At 36.5% G+C, this 25,886-nt stretch overlaps 2 long non-coding RNA genes across 3 annotated transcripts in view; both read right to left on the reverse strand.

The window, feature by feature from the left end:
• The window catches only part of LOC136853098 (uncharacterized), a 415,134-nt gene that overhangs the window by 128,268 nt on the left and 260,980 nt on the right, over nt 1–25,886 (reverse strand). The gene's annotated exons all lie outside the window — the stretch shown is intronic.
• Nucleotides 13,167–15,238, reverse strand: LOC136852732 (uncharacterized). Of its 2 annotated transcripts, none has more exons than XR_010857226.1 (3): nt 15,081–15,238; nt 14,677–14,775; nt 13,167–13,631 (listed from the first exon to the last, which is right to left on the reverse strand). It is a non-coding gene; the product is annotated as an uncharacterized lncRNA (long non-coding RNA). The 2 variants fall into 2 exon arrangements; XR_010857225.1 differs by having other exon boundaries at nt 15,033–15,195.

A 25,886-nucleotide genomic window follows, 5' to 3' on the forward strand; every position in this document is an offset into this window, starting at 1 on the left:
AAGAAAGAGCGAAAGCTGCTTGGTCTGCAGTCTTCCTTTTGGTAAAAGATTCCATGGATTTGACTTTAAATTAGAAGGTAATTGAAAGACTGCTTTGAAGTGAGATGGGTCCAGTCGGTGCAGTCAAGATGTACTTTGCGTTTTTTATTTGGAGTGATTCTCTTTAAACCCATAATGATCCACATAAAACATTTGAATATAGAGACTGAGGTTGATGAATGGTCCAGGAGTCGGAGCGGAAATCATTTCTTTTTCCTAAATATTTGGCGGATGATTCAAAAGGAAACCATTTTCCAACATAGAAAGTAAAGTTAGAATGTATGATTTTATTATCACTGACACCTGTGCGTTTCCTCTGTCCCTTTACCTAGAGTCAACAATCCATTTTGCCTTGAGGGAATGTGGAGGATCATCAAACCTTCCCTCTTGTTGGCCTCGACCTGTTGCCCTCGATTGAATTTCCTGACTTTGCAAACGCCCCCCCAACCCCACCACCTTTCTCTCTCTATATATATATATATATATATATGTGCCATACTATATATATATATATATATATATATCTCTCTTGGTTTACATTCTTTAATTAATAATTAATATATCATTTGCGCATTACTCATTTGTTTGTTATAAAAACATAGCTCAACACACACACACACTTGTACATATGTATTTATTTATTTATATACATACATACATACATATATACATATATACATATATATATATATATATATATACATACATATATATATATATATATATATATATATATATATATATATATATATATATATATATATGAATCTAATCTAGAAAGGTGAGCCCAAAACACTTTTAGAATTATTGCTCTTTGGTGGATTGCTTTTCTTGACGAGTAATCCCTAATGTCCTCCATCAGCCAAATGTCGGGGCAAACAAACACAAACATTCTGTATGGAAAACAAATCAGTTCCAGCTGGAGGTTTCTGCTGAAGAGGATTAATCTCTCTCTCAGCGTCAAGTAGAAAAGCTTTCGGGGTATTGGGAATGAATTTGACTTTGGCCACACAAGATACAGCACACTGGTTTCGTCCTCGAGTAACTGTCCTAGATTTTAATCAGTTATACTACATGAGATGTAAGTTTTTTTATTCAGGTGGTTTTTCACTGTCTCTTGAAAATAAAAAGAAAATATAAACGTCAAATGGAAGAATCAAGCACAACTTGCTTCTGGTTAAGATAATTTTTATTAGACCCACGAAAAGGTCTAATGAAATGGGTTACATTAACTGTAGCCTATCTCATCAGACTAAAGCAACATTAATATTAATTTTAATGTGAAAAATTACCCACAATTGTAGTTAATATGAAGATTCTTTGTTATTTGAAACTGTATATGTAAACACAGAAGAGGAATGAGACTCCGACTATCCGAAAGAAAACGCTATGTAAAATGATTAAGCTGTTCGGGCATCAAGTTTAAAACTTCCATATTATATCCATATAAGGGATCTTCAACCCTGACATGAAACCTCGAGAGGGTTTGAAGAACACTATCCAAAGTAATGCATAAAGGTGAAGTATAGAGCGTCAACCTTGCAACGGAGCTGAATTGAGCCCAGGTTTGATGAAAGACCTGGGTCATCCAGCAGACAGAACTTCCCAAGATAGTGATCCATATTAGGACGAATGAGTCACTCATTTCTGAAGAACCCTTCCAAGAGAAGGAGGTCCAGTCACCCGAGTGTGTCAGAAGCAAACTAACCAGACCTATATGATGTGATAAGACATGCAATTATTTTCCAACAATTTGCCTCACAAACACAGGGAAAATAAGTGGGCATGGGAAATCTACAGACATATCAAAGGATTCCTATTGTCAAATAATAAGAAATGGCAGTGTTTAATATAGTCAGGTATTTACATATATACTGTGTGTATAATGTATATATATATATATATATATATATATATATATATATACAGTATATATATATATATATTATATATATATATATATATATATATATATATATATATATATGAGTATATATATATATATATATATATATATATATATATATATATATATATATATATATATATATATATATATATATATATATATATATATATATATATATAATATATATATATATATATATATATATATATATATATATATATATATATATATATATATATATATATATATATATATATATATATATATATATATATATATATATATATATATATATATACTATATATATATATATATATGCTCATATATATATATATATATATATATAGGAGAAAATTGAAACATTTGAGATGCTAAATATTTTTCGTCTTGTACCCAGAAATGGTCACAGCAGCTAAAGATGTACGAGACAAGGGCCTATATATATAGCGAGCATAAGTCCTAAGGGAATACAAAGGTTGGGAGAGTCCAAAAGACAGTCAACGGATTAACATCGAAATCTATCTTTCAATTCCTTCTGGAACATATGTTTTATTACGGGGTCAAAAGAAAATAATCCTTGACTTACATAAAAATTATTCCCCAAGGTCAAATGAATCAAAACAGATTCTAACAAGCTCCCGGAAATAGGTTGGCTATAATGTGACAATATTTGGGCTTTGCGTCCAATGTATAGTATTCTGAGGGACTTTTCACTTAAGTGTAAAAATAGAGCATTATTAGTCTGACCTGTTCTTACTGAATATTTGTGTTTTAACCTGGTATTTATGTAATTCTTTACTAGTCTGATCTATGTAAAATAAATTGCAATCCATACAAGGAAGTTTGTATACAATATTGATATCTTTTCGATGGGCTATTTTTTATAAGCATATTTTTTTATATTATTATTATGCATGAAGGATAGACTTCTATTTAACAATTTAAAAAAGGTTACAACTGATCAATAAAATGTGTCAAACAAAGGGTGTTTGAGGACAATTCTTTTTTTCTCTCCGATTTTCCATAAAAGTCTTAATAGCTTTACTGTAACAAATATCCATAATATGGGTTGGACAACATAGATCTCTTCCTACTTTTCTGATGTTTTTGAATTCTTGATCTAGAAAGTCATGACTGACAATTCGCAAGGCTCAAAGAAACATTGATGAAAAAACTGAAATTTTGATATTCATATGATGTCAGGGATATCATACCCCGAGACTGCAGCAGCCCAGAAGGATGACGCGGACTTACAGCGACTCCGGTGGGAAAGTCCCGCCCTCTCGTGGAGTGATTTCGCCGCAAATGACGGAGAAACGACCATTACCACCAGCAGAAACAGGTACCGGACGTCCTCTCCCCTACCTACCACTGGCCTTGAGGAGAAACGCTTTCTGTCTCACCCATGATCTGTTACACTCATCAGGCCGCTCCACCGACCGTTTTCTGACAGCTCGATACTTTTGGTGGGCAATGATGACAGACATTAAGAAATGGGCTCGCAAATGTCTCCCCTGGCAAACGTCCAAGGTCACGAGGTACAGAATCAGGGATAAGAAACATTGTGGGTCCCCTCCTCTTTCCGAGGGGTACAGATACCTCTTCATCATCATCGACCTAAATACCAGATGGCCTGAGGCAACACCTGCGGAAAGTTCGCGAAAGCTCTGATTAACTGAGCCAATCGATGCAGACTATAGTACATCACCAGTGATAGGGGGGCTAATTTCACGTTAGCACCATGGAGCTCCCTCCCCGCCGGCCTCGAAACAAAAATAAACCATATGACTGCCTACAACCCAGAAGCCATCAGGATGGTCGAGTGATTCCTTCGCTCCCTTAAAGCAGTGCCCACCGCCAGATGTCAAGACGGGAGGTGGAAAAAGGAGTTGTCATGGATTTTATTAGGACTGAGAACAGCCCCACACGCAGTGCTGAACGTTTCGCCGGCTAAGGCACTCTACGGACAATCATTAGCAAAACCCGCAGACATAATTATTTCTAGACCCAAATGAACCCGCCACCCGCTCAGATGTCCGTAAAACGGTAAAAAAAATCATGTCAGCAAGGAAAACATACGTCACTGCTAAGAAATCCTATGTCCCCGCAGAACTCGAGTGCACAAAATATGCGTTTATCAGGATAGATGCACACCGAACCCCGCCTCTCTCCCTCTTACCCGGGACCTCACTACATCCTGCAGCGCAAACATAGGAGCTACAAGATTTCATGGGATGGAATAACTACTTGGATCTTGGTAGACAGACTAAAACCAGCATATATTCCGGGGGATGATTCATCTCCCTGAGTCCTTTAATTTTTTTTTTTTTTGGGGGGGGGGTGGTACTGTAAGGCCATCCGGCAGGCCCTCCGGGCGCTCACCATCCAAAATAACAAAAAAAGACCCCCGTAGAACTTCGGGTTCCCCCAGAAAACACGAACCCATGACTGGTGGCTGGATCAGTGATTTTTATGTATTTTCAGGAACTACAGTATTTCATTTGTAAAAAAAAAATCAACCACGAATGTAAAACATGTCAAGCTTTCGAGTCATACATGTATGTATGAGAAAACTCTTCTCATGTTGGACAAAGAATTATTAGGAATTTTTCAGGTGTGAGAAAACACAACTGATCATAAAATTATGCCCTTCTTGTTCTAATGTCCTACACTACTTTTCCGCTCACGGAAACCAGAAATCTGTTGACCATGTCTCTGTCCACACTCGCAGCCTAAAATCCATTTTCAAGCTCTTACGTTGTCCAACGTGTATCTAGGAATAAGTTTTGTATATGAAATTCTCTCTCTCTCTCTCTCTCTCTCTCTCTCTCTCTCGATTTATACAACATATATATATATATTTATACATAATATATATATATATATATATATATATATATGTATATAATATATATACTACACACACACACACACACACATATATATATATATATATATATATATATATATATATATATATATATATATATATAAACAATGCATACACATACACACACACACACACACACACATATATATATATATATATATATATATATATATATATATATATATATATATATATATATATATGTGTGTTATTATTATTATTAATATCTAATATGTCAATATTACTTATAGATCAAATTTCTATTTTTACAAATATATCTTTAGAAAATAAAATGATTCACTGACATATACTTACCAATAAACTGCATCTGACGTCACGCAACTCCGCAAGTCCACCACTCGTCCCTCTGAAGAATAAGAAACAAGTTATTGTGCAAAAAACTTCCAAAGTACAGCACAACAGGCAACCCGGACGCAGAATGTGTATATGGGAAAGCCCTCTTTAATGAATGGCTGTGGCATTATACATACTTTTTCCACCTTAATGATTACTAGACAAACGTCATTCATCGGGGCTGATATGGTATTCAGGTAGTATTACAAAATATAAATGCTTATAGATAACTATATTGGAATTACAATATATTAAGTAGAAATTACTCATTAAAAGATTGCACTGCGACATTTGTCTTAAATATTACAAAGTATGCAACTTCTATATATTAATGTACATTAAGAAAATAATTTGAATTATTGCTATAAAAAATATACATTTTATCAGGTTTCTGTCAAGAATCACAATTGCTTTAGAGTAGCATGTGGTATAATTCATAGCAATTAATGTGCAATCTGATACTTTATATCATTTTAAGACATGAGTTTCAAATAATTTCTTAACTGAATGAATTACGTTTGGATGAGGTTAATACATCAAATTTTATACAAAAATTTAGAAATACAACAGTTTTAATGATGCTAACAGGTAGCTGCAGAAAAAGACGTACTACAATTTAGTTTCTGTTCAATATAATACGGTATACAGTATACATGTCTATTGACTATCTGGAGCAAGCAAATTTTGGATGAGATGTCAAAACCCTTTTCAGCGCACTAGGTTGTAGAAAATGCTGAAGGAGGTCAACTGGCCTGTAATGAGTAATCTCTTCACACTCCATGAGATAATGACTTATAATGTGCTTCCTTAACTCTACACATAGTTTGCAGCTTGTTTCTGATGGACTGATAGCTGCAGTACCTCCTAAAAGTATCGGATCTGCATCTGCTATACGTTGTTTGCTCTCTTCTGCTCTCCAGTCCGCAGTGTTTGTAGTTGGGTGGATTTCCCTCCGGAATTTCAAGGTACTTTCTTATTGATGAGTGAGTTCCTTTGAGCCTCTCTATTTTCTCATTGTATCTTTGATTTATTTCTATTCCAACCGAGTCTTTCAATTAATCAGGGATGGTGCCAATTTATAGTCTACTCTCTCCTTCCTTGCACCTTCTTTAGTAATTTCGTCTGCTCTCTCATTGCCTAGCATTTCAATGTGTGATGCCACCCATGTGAATGTGACCATTCTGCTTGCTTGTCCGATCTGTGATAGCAAAGAAATAGCTCTGCTCATGATGATATTTGATTCACCTTTTTTTGGTGTTAGTGACTGTAGGGCACTCAGGCTAACTGTTGCGACTATGGCATTGTCCTTATTCCTTTTTATGGTACTCAGTGCAGTTGTAATACCTGGAAGTTCTGACTGCAATATGGAGCATCCATTTGATAATCGGAATGACAGAAAGTATACCTCCTCTCCATAATTGTACACAGCCCACCACCTGCTCTGCAATCTTCCATAAGTGAACCATCTGTACAAAAATGGACCCTCTCCCCCGAATACTGCCCATCCTCTGAAGTTAGACATCCTTCATCAATGCAGGGTTCATCTCTTCCTTTTTCCCCTCTCCAGAAAATGTTGACAGTGAGATCTCTAAGAGTGAGACATACGAGACAGGAGAATCGTCATTTCTCAAAAATATTCAATGGAATGTCAGCGTCGGCAGCGGGATGGCGACCGGAAGTGGGGTGTTACCGTGCATGTGGGTCTGCATGATTCAATTCCCTGCCATAATGCAAACATCAAGGCTCTAGAGTGCATTGTTGCCTGTTCCTGAGAAGGATTGTGTAAATGTTAACTACTGTAATTTCCTGTCAATAATAATAATAATAATAATAATAATAATAATAATAATAATAATAATAATAATAATAATAATAATAATAATAATGAAGAAATTTACCCCTTGTTTTGAAATCAAAATTTCAGTCGATTTCGTTGTGACCTGTACCTTATCTCTCACTAATCAGGAATCCCTTATCCGTCGCGAGTTAAAATTCAATAAAGTCCCAGTTACATAAAATGATGACACGCTGTCTGTACTTGCACAGTTAAACTTCTGTTTCTGAGTAAGTGTCGTATACGATAAAACACGTATTCGAAAACCATATACCATACTGATTTCGAGAAGGAGTATAGACCAATGGTTCTCAACCTGGGGCGCGCCCCCCTAGGGGGGCGTCAGCAATTTCCAGGGAGGCGCGAGCTCTAGAGAAAAATTAATTATTCTCTAATTATATTCGTTATTCTCTTCACAAGAGTGAGGAACTAATATTCAGAAGTTTATGAAAAAATGCAAAGTATCGCCTTATAACGGTAGTTTCCTATAGTCTACTACTCTGGTTAGACTCGTTGGGCTTACCATGTTTTGTAATTATTTACCTCCCTCCCTCCCTATCTCTCGAAACACCTTCTGTTTCTCTTTTTTTTATTTTCTTTTAAATCTGGGTGGGGATTTTACTTATACATGCAAGGGGGCTTGGAGGGAAGGGGTAACTCTTAGAGGGGGCGTGGTAATAAAAAAGTTAAGAACCACTGGTATAGACTATTATTATCTATACAAACTTAAATTCTACGGGGCATCTTTGCCAAATATCAGCTCTATAGCAGAGCTTGAATAAGTGGGAAGGTCGTAAATATATCCGCAATTGAAATTTTGAGAGAGAGAGAGAGAGAGAGAGAGAGAGATGGATTGATTAATTAATATAACATTACTAAAACTGGCGTTACAACATCTACTTTATTGACCCAGAGAGAGAGAGAGAGAGAGAGAGAGAGAGAGAGTTCATGATTACTGACAGAGATAGAAAGAAAGAGTCCATGAATACTGAGAGATAGAAAGTGTCTCATGAATACTGAGAGAGAGAGAGAGAGAGTCTCATGAATACCGAGAGAGAGAGAGAGAGAGAGAGAGAGAGAGAGAGAGAGAAGGAGTTACAAGGATCAGGCTGTCTTCAAGACTTATTAGTCTATCCGAGGAGACATCATGTGCTCACTTATCTCTAGGAGCAGGTTTTACTGTTCATTCAGAGTTCTAATGATTTTGTGTAGTTGTCTTTTAAACTCTTCCACATTGTTGTTGTTTACAACTTATAGAGGCAGTTAATTTCATGTGTCACATATCTTGTATGGAAAGAAGTTCCCCACAATGAGATGTGGTTATATCTCTTCAGTTCTAGTTTCCATCCATTATTTCTTGTCTGGTTTTCGTTGAATGTGAAGAGGTTACTGTTTACTTTTGTTATGCCTTTCAGTATTTTGGGTGTTGCTATTAGTTGTCCTCGCAATCGTCGTGTTTCTAAGCCATACATGTTCAGGCTCTCTTGTCGTCTTTGGTAACCTATTTGCGTGATGGATGGAATTAACTTTGTGGCTCTTGCTTATACTTCCCAAGCAGCATGTAGTTGGCATGAGGGTTGTCCCTATCTGCAACACTTTACACTTATTTATCCAAGTTAAATGGCATTTGCCATCTTTTTGACCACTTCTATTTTCCTTACATCATTTCTTAAACTTTCCACTGTATCTGGGTCTGCTGCATTTACACCTAGTTTGGTGTCATCTGCAGATTTGGCTATTCTGTTAATTAAGCCTACATCAATGTCATTAATGTAAATAAAAAACAAGAGCGAGCCAAGGACAGAACCATGAGGAACTCCGCTTGTCACATCTGCCCATTCTGATTCTTCACCGTTTGTTACGACTTTCTGTTTTCTATTATAATTCCAGTCTTCGATCCAGTCTGCTATTTCTCCTACAATTCCTAAAGCTCTAACTTTTGTCATTAGTTTCTTGTGTGGAACTTTGTCAAAGGCCTTTTGGAAATCTAAGTAGAGTATATATATTGCTCTACTACTGTCGTAAATACCAAGCATATTATGGAAAAAACTCCAAGAGGTTTGATAAGCCGGATCTGCTTTGTCTGAAGCTGTGTTGACTGCTCAGCAACATGTTTCTATCAGTGTGATCCACAATTTGATCTGTAATTATGGACTCAAAAATCTTACAAGGGACTGACGTCAGACAGATTGGTCTGTAATTTCCTCGCTCTTCTCTTGGAACTTTTTTGTAAACTGGGGCCACATTACCCAATTTTCATCCTTTTGGTGCCTTTCGTTGTTCTGCAGTTTTCCTGTAGAGTTTATATAGGTGAGGAACTGTCTCCTCTTTTTACTCTTTAATTTCTCTTGCATGAATCCTATCTGGGCCAGGAGATTTGAACTTTAGTTTTTCTATTTGTTTTTAACGTCTTCTGTAAATACTATTTTGTCAAGCGGTTCTGCCCCTTCATATTTAGTAGCTGGTTCAGGGATTGAGTTTGTGTCTTCAATTGTGAAAACGCTAGTAAAAGACTTATTCAATAACTCTGCTTTTTCCAAGTCTGAGTTCACTAGGTTTCCTCTATTGTCTCTTAAGGGACCTATGCTATTTTTTATTGGCTTCCTACTATTAACATGCGCATGAGAATTCTTTTAGGTTTTCCTTACAAGCTGATGCAACTCTCTGTCCTCATTTATCTTTGCCTTTCGTACTAATTTGTCCACCATTCTGCAGAGTTCTTTATGCCTGCTTGCTCCTTCTGGTGTTGGTTTGGATTCATTGATTTGTGCGATCTGTCTCTTTCTCTTATTTTATTTTTTTTATTTTTCTGTTGAACCACTTAGGCTGAGGGTTGCCGCTTGTTAGTATTTGTTTTAATGGTATACATCTGGAGCGTTTTTCTGTGTATTCTTCCAGGGGAGAGAGAGAGAGAGAGAGAGAGAGAGAGAGAGGAGTTCATGGGCTGATTTGGTAGTTTATTCCCTAACCTCGATTTCATATTCCCGAGGTGACGCTGGTAGTAACTTAGCAAAATCTCTATAAAAAATGTAAATGAAATAAAATATTAAATACCAAGGAAAATCAAGACTTTTCAGACAATTCCTCAAAGGTTTTCGTTTTTCAGACATTAATGCTAATAAGATATAAATGCACCAGGATGATGCAGATTGTCATTCACTGAAAACCTTTAACCAAAAAGATGCTTCTTTTTAGGCAAACGAGCAAATTTCAGAGACGCACTAGTGGAAGTGTGAAGCCAAAAAGAGCTAATATGTTTGTACATGGAAATGAATATAGAATTTTGGCCAAAATTTGGGAGCTATGAGTGCTGAAAGGGAAACTGACAGTCAGGTTTTAAAGGTGCACTAGAACAATTGTTGGGAGAGAGTTAAAGAAAGTAAGAGAAGAAAAAGATAACAGAGGCAGAAGGAAATTTGACAAAAAGAACGAAAGAAGGGTTGCAGCTAGGGCAGAAGGGACGCTGCAAGAACCTTGTAATGCATGAGTGCTGGCCAGTATAACCACTTACGGCGGCGATTATGAAAGTGTTACTTATACAAGAGCTCTCTCTCTCTCTCTCTCTCTCTCTCTCTCTATAAAGCACAAACGAACAAGAAACTAAAAATGTCGTCAAAATTTTCCAGAAAACGACGCCGCTTTTTTCCTGTCTCATTTGCGTTTGGCACATTTTAAAATTCCATCAGAAGACCCTCTCCCCCACCCCCTCATACTTCCTCGGCAGATCACTGTCCCTGGAAGTCCTGTATATAACCCTCGAGAGATCTTCCTCGTACTAAAGAAACCTTTTTGACGTGGTTAGCCAGGACCAGCGGAGCCTCATTGTCAGGGAGTCTCGATTCCCGAAGAAAATTGCGAGGACATTACGCCATAATTTGTCGTCGGCGTTTCCAGACGATTCTTGTGTCTTTGGGTGTAATATGGAATTGGAATTATTAATTTTGGCCAAAGGCCAAGAGCTAGTACCTATGAGGTCATTCAGCGCTGAAAGGTTGAGAGAAAAGAGGGTTTAAATGTATTAGACAAATCTCGCAGGTGCACCATGAAACAGCTGTATGAGAGGGTGGAAAGCGTGATGGAAGAGAGAGAATATGATCGGAGGTACAGAAATAGGAATGAAAGGTGTTGTAGGTACTGGCCGAAGAGACGCTGCAAAGAACCTTAAGTAATGCCTACCGTACACCCCGAGAGGGGTACTGACGGCACTATCCTCCTGCAAGGTGCCCTCCTTGTGTTTTTGGGTGAGGTATGGTTTAAAATAAAGGAACTTCATGTTGCTATGTGTCTGGCTTTTACATCGAGAAAAGTCATGAGAAAGGAGGAGACAAGTCCTTAATTATGAGAGTGTCCCGTCAATATCAATTCTATTGTGACAGCATAAGATAAAAATTACCATCTACATCAATTCATATGAAAACAGTAGACAACTTTAATATTAAACTGGCATTATTTATCCTCAAGATTAGATTGCAGCACCTTCAGCAAACCAAAGATGACCAGATTTCGCATCCATCACCGTCTACGCCATTACGAACACAATACTCGGTAACAGACCAATTACTCGTATATCTACAAGTCAAATCAATTCTTGCTCATTCTGTATACACACACACAGTGACGCTTCCCACAAACGTCTGATGTTCTCCTTTGCTCATCCACGTCCAACTGGAACAGATGGTCTGAACTGAATGGAATACAGAATTTAGGCCAAAAGCCAAGCACTGGGACCTATGAGAAGAGGGTGGAAAGTAAGATGGAAGAAAATGAGAGGATGTACAGTAGGAACGAACGATAGGAGTTGCAGCTAGGGCCGAGGGCAAGCTGCAAAGAACCTCAAGTAATATCTACAGTTCACCGCATGGGATGCACTGACAACACTAACCCCTACGAGGTGGAGCAGATGAGACGTAGCCACAAAGCGACGGATTTTCACATCCAAGTGGATTTCACGTCATACAACCAAAGGCAAATGTCGAGTAGTGGTGGTTTCGGTGGACTTCAAATGCAAATAGAATCTCTGAGGACATGCAAATATATATATAGGTATACCTGACCGATTTGTTCCTTTGCGTTCAAGTTTCCAGAGACCGCAAATATATTGCACTAACCGATATATACTCGTAAGCACGGTTGCAATGGATACAAGTTATATTATGTCTTCAGTTTTATTGGCATACCATACATGTACCAAGTATACTCATAGTTACCTGAAAATGTGGGTTTGCACAACTCCTAAACCATTGCTGTGCTCTCCTGCTTTCTCCCTGTGTGCTTTCGCAAAGTTGGTTTTCTTGACAGACTCCTCTACCACCACCGGACCTGCCGAGAGGCTCAAGATCAGAATATTCCAAGAGACGATTTCTCTTATTACTAAATATGTATTTTGTTTCTATCTTAGTCTAAAACTCATCCCAGTCGGCGGTAGAGACCGTTAACTTTAAAATGATTTGGGGTTAAGTTATCTAGTTCTACGTATCATTAGGGTAGTTACAGTTTAGTCCTCTCAAACTGGCAGAGCAATAGTTAACCAATGCTGCCACTATTTTTTGAGCAATTTATTTATATCAAGATCTATTAAATTCAGTTCATTACTTTACTTAATTTTCATTGTTGACATAATTTTATATAATTAACCCATATCCATCAGTCTTGATTACGCTATAAAGGATCCAGTCCTGAATTTTATTACAAACTCCACCTCAGACTGTCCCGAGTTTGTTTTCAGAGCCAAGGTCATAGACTTTGAACTTTAAACATCAGGATATCTCTCGGGTCAACCATGCAGCAAAAATTACCTTTGCCGTATTGAAAGCTGTCAACGTAACAGGAGAGACCTGCTTTGTCTGGACAGGACAACCTATTTTAGTTTAATTTCAGCGGTAATATAGAATTTTGGGATAGTGAAACTTTACATTCTCAGTAAGCAAAGATTATGGTTACAGGAATATTTAACACCCTCACATTTACTCCCATTGCAAAGCGTAGCCAGCATTGTGTTACCAAACAAAGCTTTTAAGAATTCTAAATTAGAACAATTACACTTACACTGTTCCGCCTCCCTTTGATTACAAGTTCCCAGTAGTCACAGTTCCTTTTTACCAACTCAATCTAATTGGGCTTGCATAAGAATTCTGTCAGATAGGAATTGTGTTTTAATAGATTAAAACATGTTACAGGTAGGTACATTTAAGAGCCAAATTACACAATCCCATAAATTCTCTGAACTCCCCAAGAACACCTGAAGTGTTCAACCAAAGTATTCATCCTTAATCAAAAAGTTAAATGGAATCCTTATTAACACCAATTCATATTACATTAGGATCAGGTAGTGATGAATACGTTGCTAGTTCTGCAGCTTGTAAGTTTATTCTATCAAAATGGAGTTTTATGTTACTACATCTAAAATCAAACACAGAAGATCATTGCATTCCTCATCCAATGACAGTCTTCGTAACAAGGCTTAGCAACACTTAAGTAGGCTTCAATATTTAAAAGAAACAGGCAAGTTCCCGACGTTGCTCAATTTGCCTTCCTGTACCACACGTGTCCTCCATCCTAACTATCCGTACCACACTGCTGCGAGCTCTGTACAAGTTTTAAACACCTGTCAATCAGACCAAAACCAAAGGTTAGGACTAGGTTCAACTCTATGAATAAATGAAGATTAGAAGTAGAAGAAATCAGCTATAAAAAACTCCAACGCCATTACTGAAAATGCTGAAAAAACTGCTCAATATGCTGTCCACCATCCAAGCTAAACGTGACCCGTTTTGTCACTACTGAGTAAAACTGCCGCAGGGCAAAGATATATCTTCCAATTTTACACATCAGCCACTACCTCAGTCATGTACAGAACCCTAAGTAACGAAAGCTCAGTATAATCATTCAGCTTAGTATGAACTTAACACCAACCACTACCAATCACATCTTAAATTTGTGCAAAACTGATTATGGCCATTCCCAATCACATTGCATCTGATGTAAGTCACAAGCCATTACATTAAGTTCATTAAATGAATGGGCGGGTAAATTATTTGCAGTGCTTGCAGCAGTCTCTTACTTTAAGGATTACTAATACTAAAAATCTGACAACCGAGAGATATCCTGTTACTATAAAGATACTTAATGGTTGACCTTTAACAAAATTTTACTGTATAAATACAATCTTGGAACATTACTCCGTTACACTAAGCTTAAAACCTCTATTTGAAAATCTCAACTATGAATAAACTTTAGTAAGATTAAAATTAAATATCTATGCTCCAAGTTACTTTAATTCTATAATACCTTTCAATACCTTTCAGTAAGTTAAAATTTATATATTGAAGAACATATGAAATACTTTCAAAACACTGCAATATTTCACCAAGTAAACGAACGTTAAAAATCAAGAGTAACTTAAAATTAATCCAAGGAACTGCAATTAAACCTGCAATACCTGTATTGAACACCGTAATACTGGTTAATATTTAACCTTTTTGTTTGTTAGACAAAAAAAAAAAAAAAAAATGCAAGCCCCCTCCTGGCGTACGGCAGACCGGAAATCTGCCGTACGTCAGGAGGGCCTCCTCCCCCAACAGGGGCTCCGCCCCTGAGGGAAGATAACTGCTCAGTTAATTTGCAAAAATAAATTAGGAACATTGACTCACCTTTTGGAGCGATGAAATATACGTTACCAATGTCCGTGTGGATAGATTGACATGTTTGACCGTCAGCGACTCTTGAGCAATATAGAAATTCCGCTGATCCTGAAATGGAGAGATTCCGTCGTAATAAAAGCTATAAACTTTGAAAGACTATCAAAGTAATGTAAAGCTGTAAAGAAAGTACTATGGAAAAACTATCAATTAAAATACAGAAAACTTACAAAGTGGGAAAAAATATTAATTGCGACAAAAATGGGGACTATCGGAATATATCAATTGCAATGTCAAAACAGTGAAACATTTTACAACGTACTATAGGAAAAACCTCAAAAATTTAAAAACTGTGAAATACAAAGTACTTCAGGAAACCAATATCAAAACCCCACCAGAGTTCCACGAAAACTTGCCTCTCCTCGCAGACAAAAAAAGAATATACGCGGACTCACGCACACCAACACGACAAGCAGGAACAAGCAGTTTATCACCAACGAGTTCCAATACTGTTCTGAGGAGACTCCTCGCTTCTGGTCGGACGAAAACCCGAAGCTGCGATGCCAAGGACCCTAAAGGCACAGCCCAGCCGGCAGACGAGAGCTCCGTCGTTTTCCAAGTAGAACTGACACTTCGACTATCAACCACTGCTCAGGAGTTTGGTTTATCGAGACACTTCTAATTATTTTCAGAATATTTACCACGCAAATTCTAATCATTATTTTAGGCTCTGTTAAGCGTTAATATTCGGTATGAAAAAGGACTGATGGCTTCGCTATTAATTGTTTTGAGTAATTCCGTAGCATACGATTTCATATGACCTTTTCATTATCGATGTTAATGAATAAAGACGATAAAATGTTTAGAACAACATGGGAACCTTAAATACCAAAGTACCTAAGTCGTGTTTGGACTCTCTCTCTCTCTCTCTGTCCATAACACACACACACACACACACACACACATATATACAGTATATACTCGATATATATATATATATATATATATATATATATATATATATATATATATATATATATATATATATACATATATATACATATATACATATATACATATATATATATATATATATATATATATATATATATATATATATATATATATATATATTTATATATATATATATATATATATATATATATATATATATATATATATATATATAACATATATATATAACATATATATATATATATATATATATATATATATATATATATATATATATATATATATATATATATATGCACCTCTGTGTATTCAATATATATTCTCTCTGTGATGCAACAATAGTACTGAAAATAAACTCCACGTTTAACCTTGTTGTCATCCAGTCCGGGATAAGCCCTCCTAACAGCTAACCCCAGTGTATACTGTATATGCAAATGAGGATAACTATTGGAAATTCGGGACAGTACTTAATGTCCTTTTACTCAGGACTTGCTGTCTCGACTTTCTTACAAATGTATTTTCTATTGCATGAGTATACTCATGAATGTATATATATATATATATATATATATATATATATATATATATATATATATATACTGTATATATATATATATATATATATATATATATATATATATATATATATATATATATATATATAAATATATATATATATATCAACGAATTGTGAAGTAGAATGGAATAGCAACATCAGTCTGTTAGATATCCAAATCTACTTGCCTGTGTCATTTTTGTACCTTTTGCAGTCTTTCACTGGATTGTTTTGTTCCTGAACATTTTCTTTTATCCTTTATGCTTTGATGTTACTTCGCTCCTTTGTGAACACTTTGTCCTCATTATCTCTATTTTCTCATATTTTATCTCAGCTACCATCTCTCTAGATGAAAGTCTGAAGACACGAGAAATAGAGGAGATATACGAAGGAAACGATAAAGAAATTGGTTGGGTAATTAGTTAATCCTTTAGATATCTTCATTGTTTGATCATAAGACAATGAGTTATTTTCCCCTTTCCTGTTCAGAAAAGTTATTATTAGTAATATTAAGAGAAAAAATGCACTCTATTATACAAATGTTTCACATTAGAATTGATATCTTTATAATTATTATATAATTGTAGTAGAGGGTACTGCATTCTATTATTGTGTTATAATTTGCAGACCCTCTTTTAAACAGGTTCTAATGAATGTGTGCTGCTTCAGCTGCATTTTGGCCTATGAAGACTTTTCTATTTTCCTTGTGGACTTCTCTTCAGTGGAGTGCGTGCTAACAGCTCGCCTATATTGGCCCCGTGTATAAATTCAGAAGGACCTATGCAATCTGCCCAGTCCTTTACTAGCTCGCTGGAATGACAGAAGAGTCTGTCGAAACGCGTCGCAGCAACAATTGTATACAACCAACTGTATAAGTATATAGAGAAGCAGAATCCAGATTTTGACTTTTCCCCCCATGAAATGACAAATAGGCGAGCTGTTAGCACGCACCTCCACTGAAGAGAAGTCCGCAGCGGGAAAATAGAAAAGTCTTCTACAAAATAAATGCAGCTGAAGCAGCAATAATATTCAATAGAACCTATTATTATTATTATTATTATTATTATTATTATTATTATTATTAAATACAAAAGGCATCCATCTGCACCGTCCACCTGTGGGAGTTCCGTGTTTTCAGAGCTGAAGGCGTGTGGGCGGAATAGGTGGTGGACTGGTAGCAGAGAGATAAGAAAGGTGGGGGCGGTGTTAAAGGTGTGGGTGCTGTGGTCGAAGAGTGTGTGTAGTTGAAGCCGGAGCTATGATGGATGGGGCTCGATAACATCTCGATAGCAGTGAGCGGGTGTGCAGACACTGCTAATGAACGTATCGAGTCTAACATCTCCGGCACAAATCTCCAACCACAGCGAGATCCCCTTTTGTAATTTAGATCTTGGTGTTATTCCCTCTATTCGAATCCCCGGAGGGAAAACCAGGCATTAAGAGAATCCGCCGTAATCAATTGCAAAGGTTTATGTGGGCGCTCAAGCAATGCAGCAGGATAAGACGAGAGAAGAGGAAAAAGGTAAACAAAAATGACACGCGCTTGTTTTACAAACACCAGGTCCCTTGGAGATGATGAAGAGGCTCTCGCTGATAAACAAACGTAAAAAAAGAGAGAAAAAAACAGACTACATGTAAAATACACTCATGTAATGATTATGCCAATGAGATATTATCGGTTCATGACAAAAACAAAGACAACCAGGTCACGAAACTAACAGCCGATCATAACAACGAGCAAATTATACAAGCAACGATCTGGAACCTGTATCTAGCAAACAAGTAGTCTGGGTTTGGAGAACACTAAGATTTATATTTAGTTAGCAGAAAAATATTCGCGTGGGATGAGAATTTATAAACATTCAAGAATATTAATCCAGTTTTACAAATAAGTCGATTTAATTCATACTATTCGCTAACAAATTCTTACAGAATAAAAATAAAACGATTTACTCCTTTTCAAATGCAGTTGACATAAGGCGGTATTTCTAAGATAATGCATCACTAAAAAATCACCAGAAATAATTCATAGCCTTTCGCTCTAAAAAGGATATCAGTGATTCTCACGCTGTTTCTCTTTCTTCTTCTCAGCAACTTTACCAGTGCTTTATCAAACAACATTCAAACTATACCTTACAACTACACCAAATCCTATCCACTCATCAGAATCAGTCTACTTTGTCTTCCCATCAGTCTTTCGAAGTTATTTACGATACCATAAAATTCTGAAGATGAAGAAAAACGATTAAAGAGCGGCAAGAAAAGTCTGTGTCATCACTCAGCAACCACAAAACCAGATTTAATAGGCATCATTGCATCAGGACATAAGGTCATTTATAATTCTCCGAAGAATTAGTCTCAGACAGAAGTGAGGTGAGGGGGAGGACAGGTTGCGGGAAGGAGGAGGAGGAGAGGGATTGGGGAACGAAACATGGTTCATCGATTAACATTACTGGCATCAATAGCAAAGGTGAAGGCCACTGTCAGTAAGGGATGGATAGCAAACAGATCCCCTTTCCATACAGGAAATTTGATTTCACTGCAGAAGGTATCTACCTATCTATATACTGTATATATATATATATATATATATATATATATATATATATATATATATATATATATATATATATATATATATATATATATAATTACACCATCTTACCTTACCGTAGGTATGGGATGGGACTAACAAAAGCACTTTCGCATACATGGGAAATGTACTTCTCACCATGAAAGGTATGATTTTTATTTCTTGATCTTTAGTTTATCTCTGCTGTTGTTCTGTGACGGAGGCGACGCGCAAGATTTGACGTCGTGGGCGGACAGAGATAAAACTGCTGGCCACAAAATTTCAGTCTCACAACTTATCACAGGGACCATCACTTCTTTCAGCTTTTAACCCTTTGATTTCGGTTGCAGCAATATACGACATGTAATAAACTGGCCCAGGAACACTGTTGTATCGTATACGTACCGGTAATTTCCTTTTATGTGAAGGACTGATGATTGATATGGTAACAGTCTGTCAGTTGCCATACAGTGAATTCATATAAATTCACGTGTTTCCCTAAAATTCATTAGTCTTCATCAAGATGTCACGGAGGGTCGAGGTACGACATCACTCCGAGTTGACCGCCGGCGGATCGAGAGAAGAGCTCTCGACGAGGATAACTATTTTATAGACCTTCTCGACTCATTTTCTGGACCTGAGAAATGAATCAGTTTAGAAGGAAATGAAATGGATAATTAGGGTCCTAGTACAAGACAGTGATGAAATATCCAGCCGACAGTGAAAATGACGAAAATCTGCCACCTACAAATGAAAGCCAAGGTGTCAAAAGAGGCGGAGACAGCGAAGTGACCCAGGTGATGAGTGGGAGTGGGCTGCCAGCAATTTCAGCCAGAGATTTCATATTTGACAGCAGTGGCAGTGGCATTACGTCGAAATGTAATGTGAATGAGAAAATTCAAAGGAAGTAGACTATGTTTTTGAATTTTTCGACAACGAATTTAATAAGGGCTGATTGCTGAGACAAACCGTTATCAGAGATTCCTTGTTTGATACGCTAGGAGATGCAGTGCCAAAGTATTTGCGAAATTTGCTCAGGTTACTGTGGAGAAATGATACGGTTCCTTTGTGTGATTATGATCATGTCGCATATAAGTAAACATCGCATCGTAGTTACTGGACTACGCTTGAGACATTCGAGACAAAGGGTGAGAAGGCTGATGGCGAGGACGAATTTCTTCAAATTCTACGGGTTCTACATTTCGTTGATAATTCACAGGAAACAAGCCCAGATAATAAGCTAAAAAAATTAAACCCGTGCTCGACAGTGTGCGTAGAAAATTCAGGAAAAATTTCGAGCCTTTCCAGGATTTATGCATAGATGAAAGTTTAATGTTATGGAAGGGAAGGCTAAGTTTCAAACGGTATTTCAGATAAAAGAGAATCGATTTGGAGTGAAAATATTTGAACTGTGATGCAAAACGGATTATATTGTCGATTTTATAATCTATACTGGAAAGATACAGAGATATTGGTAGATGAGGGGATCTAGGGGGTATCTGGTTCTGTGGTAAAAACATTTATGGCCTCGCATCTCCGGAAAACATCACATCCTGTATTTCGATAATTGGTATTGCAGCCCAAAACTGCTCAAGTATTTGGGCGACAACGAAGGCTGGGAGCATGCTGGAACAGTCCGGAAAAATAGAGAATTTGTAACTAAATTTCCTGATGTAGATAAATCTGAGATTTCGTCTCAAAACTGCAATGGAATATTAGGTTTAAAATGGCAGGATAACAGGACAGTGTATATATTATCTTCAGTACATGAAAATATAATGGTAGACTGTAGAAAAAGGTGTCGACCAGGGAATTTGTGCAAAAACCTGCATGCGTTGTTGGCTATAATGAAAATGCGGATTGTGGACAAGGTGACATGCAGGTTTACACCAAATTCCTAGTCGACACAGCACTGCAGTCTACCATTATATTTCATGTTACTGAAGATAGCATATATACACTGTCCTGTTATCCTGCCATTTAAACCTAATATTCATTGCAGTTTTGAGACGAAATCTCCAGATTTATTTCACATCAGAATTTAGGCATAAATTTCCTATTTTTTCAGACTGTCCACATGCTCCTGTTTCGTTTGTCGCCCAAATCTTGAGCAGTTTTGGGCTGCAATACCAATTATCGAAATACGGATGTGATGTTTTCCGAAGATGCGAGGCCATAAATGTTTTACCACAGAACCAGATACCTAGATCCTCATCTACCAATATCTCTGTATCTTTTTCAGTATAGATTATAAAATCGACAATATAATCGTTTAGCATCACAAAGTTCAAATATTTCACTCCAAATCGACTTCTTTTATCTGGAATGTACTGCGCTGAAACTTAGCCTTCCTTCCATAACATTAAACTTTCGTATGCATAAATCCTGGAAAGATCATTTTCCAATTTTCTACGCACTGTCGACACAGGTTTAATTTTTTGGTTTTATTATCTGGGCTTGTTTCCTGTGAATTATCAACGAATGTAGAACCCGTAGAATTTAAAATCTGTCACTTGCCATCAGCCTTCTCACTCTTTTGTCTCGAATGGCGTAGTCAGTAATCTACGATGCGATGTTTACTATATGCGACATGATCATAATCACACAAAGGAACCGTATCATTTCCTCCACAGTAACTGGAAATTTTCGCAAATGCTTTGTACTGCATCTCAGCGTATCAACAAGGAATCTCTGATAACGGTTTTGTCTCTTCAGCAATCAGCCCCATAAATTCGTTGTCAGAAAATTCAAAAAACATAGTCTACTTCCTTTGAATTTTCATTCACATTACATTTCGACGTAATGCCCTGCCACTGCTGTCAAAGTAAATCTGGGCTGGAAATTGCTGGCGGCCACTCCCCTCATCACCTGATTACTTCGCTGCTTCTCATATTCTTGCGACACCTTGGCTTTCCATTTGTAGGTGTAGATTTTCGTCATTTTCACTGTCGGTTGATATTTCATCTGTCTCTTGTACCCAGGACCCTAATTATCCATTTCATTTCGCTAAATCCGATTCATTTTCATATCCAGAAAATGGAGTCGAGAAGGTCTATAAAATAGTTATCGTCGAGAGCTCTTCTCGATCTGCCGACAGTCAACTCCGGGATGTCACCCTTGACCTCCTCCTGTGACATCTTGATGAAGACTAATGAATTTTGGAAACACGTGAATTATATGAATTCACTGTATGGCAACTGACAGACTGTTACCATATCAATCATCAGTCCTTCACATAAAAGGAAATTACCGGTGCTCGTATACGACACAACAGTGTTCCGGGCCAGTTTATTACATGCGTCGTATACGTTACAACCGAAATCAAAGGGTTAAAAGCTGAAAGAAGATGGTCCCTGTGATAAGTTGGGGAGACTGAAATTTTGGTGGCCAGCAGCTTTATCTCTGTCCGCCCACGACGTCAAATCTTATGTCGCCTCCGTCAGCGAGAACAACAGCAGAGATAAACTAAAGATCAAGAAATAAAAACTATACCTTTCATGGTGAGAAGTAATATTTCCCATGTATGCGAAAGTGCTTTTTGTTAGTCCCATCCCATACCTACGGTAAGGTAAGATGGTGTAATTATGTATATATATGTATGTATATATATATATATATATATATATATATATCTACATATATATATATATATATACAGTATAGATGGTAGATACCTTTCACGGTGCGAAATCAAATTTCCCCGGTATGGAAAGGGCATCTGTTTGCTATCCGGCCCCATACCGACAGTGGTCACCTTTGTTATTGATGCCAATGTGTTAATCGATGAACCTGTTTCCTGTTCCCTAACCTCTTCCTCCTCCCTCCTTTACAACCCGTCCTCCCCTCACCTCGTTAATCTGAGACTAATTCTTCGGAAGTATAAAATGACCTTATGTCTGGTGCAGTGATGTCGATCAAATCTGGTTTCGTGGTTTATGAGCTTTTTAGATCTTTTCTTGCCGCTCTTTTAATCGTTTTTCTTCATCTTCTGAATTTTATAGCATTTGTAAATAACTTCGAAAGACTGATGGGAAGACAAAGTTAGACCGATTCTGATGAGTGGATAGATTTGTAGTTATAAAGGTGCGTTTAGATATTTGATAAAGCACTGGTAAAGTTGTTGAGAAGAAGAAAGAGAAAATACGCGTGAGAATCACTGATATCCTTTTAGAGCGAAAGGCTATGAATTATTTGTGATTTTTTAGTGATGCATTGTCTTAGCAATACCGCCTTATATAAACTGCATTTGAAAAGGAGTAAATCGTTTTATTCTTATTCTGTAAGAATTTGTTAGCGAATAGTATGAATTAAATCGACTCATTTGCAAAACTGATTAATATTCTTTGAATGTTTATAAATTTTCATCACGCAGATATTTTTTCTTGCTAACTAAATATAAATCTTAGTGTTCTCCAAGCCCAGACTACTTGCTTGCTGATCTGGGTTCAGATTGCCGTTGCTTGTATAATTTGCTCGTTGTTATGATCGGCTGTTAGTTTCGTGACCTGCTGTCTTTTGTTTTGTCATGAACCGATAATATCTCATTGGCATAATCATTACATAATTATTTTACATGTAGTCTGTTTTTTTTTTTTTACTTTTGCTTCTCGGCAAGAGTATCATCATCTCCAAGGGACCCGGTGTTTTGTAAATGTACAAGCATGTGTTATTTTATCGTTATTTCACTTCTCTCGTCTTGTCATCATGCATTGCGAGCGCCCACATAAACCTTTGCAGTGGTTGTGGATTCTCTTAATGCCTGCTTTCCCTTACGGGAATTCGAACAGAGGGAATTAACAGCAGGATCTAAATTACAAAAGGGGGATCTCGCTGTGGTTGGAGATTTGTGCCGGAGATGTGAGACTCGATACGGCTATTAGCAGTGTCTGCACACACGCTCATCGCTATTTAAGATGTTATCGGGCATCTATCCATCAGAGCTCCGGCTTCAACTACACACCTCTTCGACCACAGCACCCACACCTTTAACACCGCCCCCACCTTTCTTATCTCTCTGCTGCAGTCCACCACCTATTCCGCCCACGCCTTCAGCTCTGAAAGCACGGAACTCCCACGGAGTGGACGGTGCAGATGAATACCTTTATGTATTTAATAATATGTAATAATAATATGTATAATGTGGTTCTGTGAATATTGCTGCTTCAACTCCATTTATTTTGTAGAAGACTTTTCTATTTTTCCTTGTGCGGACTTCTCTTCAGTGGAGGTGCGTGCTAACAACTCGCCTATATTTTGTCATTTCATGGGGGAAAAGTCAAATCTAGATTCTGCTTCTCTATATATTCTATACAGTTGGTTGTATACAATTGTTGCGACGCGTTTCCGACAGACTCTTCTGTCATTCTCCAGCAGGAGCTAGTAAAGGACTGGCAGATTGCATGAGTCCTTCTGAATTTATACACGGGCTAATATAGGCAGCTGTTGTACACACCTCCACTGAAGAAGTCCGCAATAAGGAAGGAAATAGAAAAAGTCTTCTACAAAATAAATGCAGCTGAAGCAGCAATATTCAATAGAACTAAGCTCTTGCCAAATTATAATAATAATAATAGAATGCAGTGTTCTCACTACAAATTATATAATAATTATAAAGATATCATTCTAATGAAACATTTATAATAGAGTGCATTTTTTCTCTTAATATTAATAATAATAACTTTTCTGGAACAGGAAAGGGAAAATAACTCATTGTCTTATGATCAAACAATGAAGATATCTAAAGCGATTAATCAGTTACCCAACCAATTTCTTTATCGTTTCCTTTCTCTTATATCTCCTCTCTTTCTCGTGTCTTCAGACTTTCGTCTAGAGAGATGGTAGCTGAGATAAAATATGAGAAAATAGAGATAATGAGGACAAAGTGTTCACAAAGGAGCGAAGTAACATCAAAGCATAAAGGATAAAAGAAAATGTTCAGGAACAAAACAATCCAGTAGTGGTTCTATTGATTTGGAATTTAGTGAAAGACTACAAAAGGCAATACAAATGACACACAGGCAAGTAGATTTGGATATCTAATAGACTGATGTTGCTATTCCATCTTACCACAATCTTTTCGCTGATATATATATATATTTATATATATATATATATATATATATAATATATATATATATATATATATATATATATATATATACAGTATATATATATATGTATATATATGTATATATATATATATATATATATATATATACGTTCCCTAGTATACTCATGCAATAGAAAATGCATTTTGTAAGAAAAAGTCGAGACAGCAAGTCCTGAGTAAAAGAACATTAAGTACCGTCCCGAATTTGGGCCGAAGGTCCCTCATTTTGCATACATACAGTATAATTGGGGTTAGCTGTTAGGAAGGCTTACCCCGGACTGGACGACAACAAGGTTAAACGTGGAGTTTATTTTCAGTACTATTGTTGCATCATAGAGAGAATATATATTGGAATGCATTTGCAGATGCATATATATATATATATATATATATATATATATATATATATATATATATATATATATATATATATATATATATATGTATATATATATATATATATATATATACTATATATATATATATATATATATATATAAATATATATATATATATATATATATATATACTTTATATATATATACCTATATACCTATATATACTATATGCCTGTATATATATACCACTACTATACTCTCATATATACTCTCTCCTGTCAGTATTCAGCATTGTGTGTGTGTGTTTGTGTATGGACAGAGAGAGAGAGTCCAAACACGACTTAGGTACTTTGGTATTTAAGGTTCCCATGTTGTTCTAAACATTTTATCGTCTTTATTCATTAACATCGATAATGAAAAGGTCATATGAAATCGTATGCTACGGAATTACTCAAAACAATTAATAGCGAAGCCATCAGTCCTTTTTCATATCAAATATTAACGCTTAACAGAGCCTAAAATGACATTATTTTCATTAATGATTAGAATTTGCGTGGTAAATATTCTGTAAATAATTAAAAGTGTCTCGATAATGAAGCTCACAGACGGTGATTTGATGATCCAGTGTCAGTTCTACTTGGAAAACGACGGAGCTCTCGTCTGCCGGCTGGG

The sequence above is a fragment of the Macrobrachium rosenbergii genome, chromosome 26 (genome assembly GCF_040412425.1).
Source record: "Macrobrachium rosenbergii isolate ZJJX-2024 chromosome 26, ASM4041242v1, whole genome shotgun sequence".
Classification (NCBI taxonomy): Eukaryota; Metazoa; Arthropoda; class Malacostraca; order Decapoda; family Palaemonidae; genus Macrobrachium; species Macrobrachium rosenbergii.